This window comes from Rhyacophila brunnea, unplaced genomic scaffold, assembly GCF_057557595.1.
Source record: "Rhyacophila brunnea isolate RB1 unplaced genomic scaffold, BYU_Rbru_1.0 scaffold_109, whole genome shotgun sequence".
NCBI classification, from domain to species: Eukaryota; Metazoa; Arthropoda; class Insecta; order Trichoptera; family Rhyacophilidae; genus Rhyacophila; species Rhyacophila brunnea.
Genome location: NW_028232762.1, coordinates 439324 through 443513, shown reverse-complemented (window position 1 = coordinate 443513; position 4190 = coordinate 439324).

Here is a 4190-nt window from a genome sequence, read left to right as displayed (position 1 = left end):
TACACAATTAGATTTCCAATACATATAGATTATTCATATATGACAATATTTTGATCAAAGGAAGTATAAACTATCATTTTTAAATAATGTTAAAAGCTTTAGCAATCCTATAAATGATGCTCATGACAGAAATTTCCACTCATTTTGGACTACAGAACATGATGCTCTATAAAAAAATTTTAAAAAATGATGATTAGGATTATAACTGATATTTTTGATTCAAGCTAAATTTAAATATTGATATTCAAGTGTCTTTATTGATCTTGTAAAAAAAAAATTATAGTAATTTTTGGGATACCCATAATATAGATGATACTTTTATAAATAAATTTCTTAGTTTCTTTATTAATTAAATTTATATATGGTTATTATTCTTTTTCTTAAAAACTAAAAACTATACTTTGAATACATTAGTTACTCTAAAATAATATTTTAATGTAATAGTTAAAGCCTTGAAAATTGGATGAATTTGTTTAAAATATCCCACACTTAACTTTTTTCTCCCAAATAACTTATAATAACTTTTAATTGGCAATAAATCAAATTGAAGGAGAAATTTTATTTTATATAAAAATATTGGTTGTTTAGAAAATTTTAAATATGTATAAAGTAATTAAATTCCCAATTTTATAATTTGCCATGGATATGTACATCAAGCGATCTTAATGAAACATATTTTATGATATAATTTATGCGATTTGAATCCGATGCGCATATACTGATTTTTTTTGCTCTAATTGTTGGATAGTTAAGTTATTCATACAGGATGCGTAGTTTTAATTATTTTAGGAGTGAAAAATAAATTAAGGCTGTATAATTTTTTAAATATTATTTTGGCTAGATTTTTCCCCGCGTTCAATATATTTTTATATTTAAAATTCTTGTGTATGTGAGTTTGTTACTATTTTTTTTATTTAAAGTCACTTTAAGCATATATTAAATTATAATTTATCAACTTATATACAATAAAAAGATGTTAAAATGTGTAAATTTCTTTATATAACTTTTTTGCAATTGTTTTAGCTCAAAATATATCAGATGTATAAATTTGATTCTGTTCTAAACTAAAAGTCATTATTTTGCAATATTAGAAATTCAATTCGCCTTTAATAATTTATAACTCAATTTTAATTAACCCATTGTGATACTTTAGATTCCTAGATTTATCAATTACACGATTTTATTATTCACAAATACACGAAAAATGCCACTTTTAGCTCGTTTTATATTGCATTATAAAATGGTTAATCTTTATTATAAACATCTTTTTTTAATTTTAAAGCTTCTAAATTTTAATGCAATATTCATACTATGATAGTATATATCGTGAGTGTAAGCTCATGATAAATAAAATTTATTTGAAATTTTATCTTCATTGTGTAGATTAAAAAGATTATAAGGTTCTATGACTATTAAGCAAATCTCTTATATATGGCAATCTAATTTTTCTCGAATAAATTGTCTTAATACTTTCATAAGCCTCATCCTTTTTACAATCTCCACAATTAAAATAAAATGCATGGTTCTATAAATTTAAACACAATATTTTTTGTGTCTAATTATAATTCAAAAGCCCATCTCTAGTATTATAAAGCTTTCTAAACTCTAAATCAGCATTTATATAACTAAAAAGTTTTCCCTTATATTCTTCAAATTCTTTTGGTTTTAAGCTATAATTTTTCAAATATTAATTTGTAATTTAACTTATTTAATCTACAATCAATTATTAATTATCATAGATATGACCAAGTTTGCTTTGATATTCATTAAAATATATTTCAAATAATATAATATTGTTATTATATTTAATAGAAGATTTTTAATACTTTGCTGCTTTTGGCTTAAAATCTGTATTTAGCATTTTGTAGGATTCTTAAATCTATTTATATCAGTGTAAATGTTAATTCAAATATTTTATAAGGTTTTTTATGAAAGAATTGGTGAAGGTACTCTTTTTCGTATATATTATTTAGGATAGTTTTGGTTGTGAAAATAGCGCTTTTTACTGCTATAAAACAGGAATAAATATCAATATCAGTTATATATTATATTATTTTTTATATTTAACATTTTAAAATTAGATGATTGGTCTTAATTCTGTCTTCACAAGCATAATTTAAGTAACTATTACGTAAAATATTATGAAACCTGCCTTTTTACAAAAAAAACTTGATATTGCATATGTAATAATCATAAAAAGTTATCGTTATACTGCGATCATGCTTTGTTGAATATTATTAATATTGTGGGTATTCGACACTGATATGTCCAGCTAAAATATAAATTCCTAAATTTTGCAATAAAATGATAAAAAAATTTATTTTTAATGGTTTTAAAGCATTAAACTTAGATAATTTGTCTAGAGAAGCTGATTTAATGGTTGTTTTAAATATATTTACTAGTTATAAATCGGTAAAAAAAACCACCATTATATTGTTTAGAAAAGACAAATATTAATATGACCAAAAATTATAATAATTTCTAACAAAAAACATAAGATGCCAGAAAATATAAATTATATAGTTCAAAAAATATTTTATTAATTTCGTTCTTTTTTTTCGCCCTATTTTTGATATATTTTTTTAAGATAAGATATTCGATATCTTTGGCTTATAAAATTCTTCTTAGAATATTTAGTAACCTTGTTAACCTTTTTAAATTCTTAGATTGTCGTTCAATTTCTTTATTTCGTGATCTTCTAGGTGAATTAGAATAATCAATGTCTGAAAAGAGTATTTTGGGTTTGATTGGATTTGTGATTTGATTGCTGTGATATCTACCAACATGGTTCATTTCATTATTTGTTGTATTTATTTGTGAAGATATAAGCCTAGATAAATGTCCAATTTGAATATTAGGATTGGAATTATAGATATTTGAAATTTGATGCGAGCATAATCGATTTGACGTATTATTTTTTGGCATAATATCATTTGAATCAAATGTATTTTTGTCCATTTTTTCTAATATAGAAGAAGAATAAATATCATCTGCACAAAAATCAAATGAAAGCATTTTATCTTTGTTATTTTCTCCTTCGCATGATTCTTTTGAATGTAAATTTGGTTTTTTTCTAATAGCAACTTGGTTAGATAAGTTTTCGGGAAATTTATCTTCAATGCCTTCGGAATTTCGAAATGGTCTATTAGAACTATCAAATTTTGGTTTTGGATGCAATTCACTTATATTTTCTGGTAATTTACCAAAAATCTGTTGCGTTTCAACCAACTTCAATCCTTCAGTTGACTGTTTAGTACGCATTTTGTTCGGATGTGGTAAATGTATTTGAATATCAAGCACATTTAAATCTTGTATACTTTTAGATACTATCTTGCTTTCTTCCCCAGTGCTATATGAGCAGTCATATTCTATTTTCGAAAGACTGTTTGGATTAATGTTACATTTTGAATTATCGTTTTCATCCTCCTGATATTCGATACTAAGTGCTGAAAAAATATAGACAAATTTTTCATACTGCATATTAATATACTTTGACATAATTTTTACAAGTAAAAGCCATTTTTCTGCTGTTGCTTTAGAATTTAAAAGTTCTAGAAAATTAATTGTATTTGATATAGGTGTATCAACTACTATTGCTCGTGATACAGATCTTTTTTTTTTAAAATTGCATAGTAATATGTTGCAGTCTTCCTTAAATGCCGTATAATCATAAGGGTATGTCCCTTGAATCAAGGTTTTTACGACTGTATTATCAGCTTTAAAAAGATTTTCCAAGAACTCTATGCCAAAATCGAAACCTTCAAGTTTTTTGATCTCCTGATTCCATTCCTCAAAACAATTTTTTATATCCGTGTTAATCATCTCCTTGATGAGATTTGATTCTATAGAAAACCCTTCCATGCTAAAATTTATATTGTTTCTGATATATATAAAGTCTATTCGATTAAATTTTTTTATCTCATAATACAAATTATCCATTCTGAACACTTCAGGACAAAATTCGAGGATAAAATCATAATTTTCGTATTTAAACGTAAAATCGTTTGTCCTATTTTGCGTATTGGAAGAACAACATACCGATGCTTTATCTATAATCTCTACATTTCCCCCATTATCATTCGTCTTCTCTACTTTTTCGCTGGAAAAAATTGAAGCGTTGTTTTTATTATATGAATTGCCTGACTGACCGTTATTTTTTTCAAGCTTTCCTATATATATTTCTGTTATTC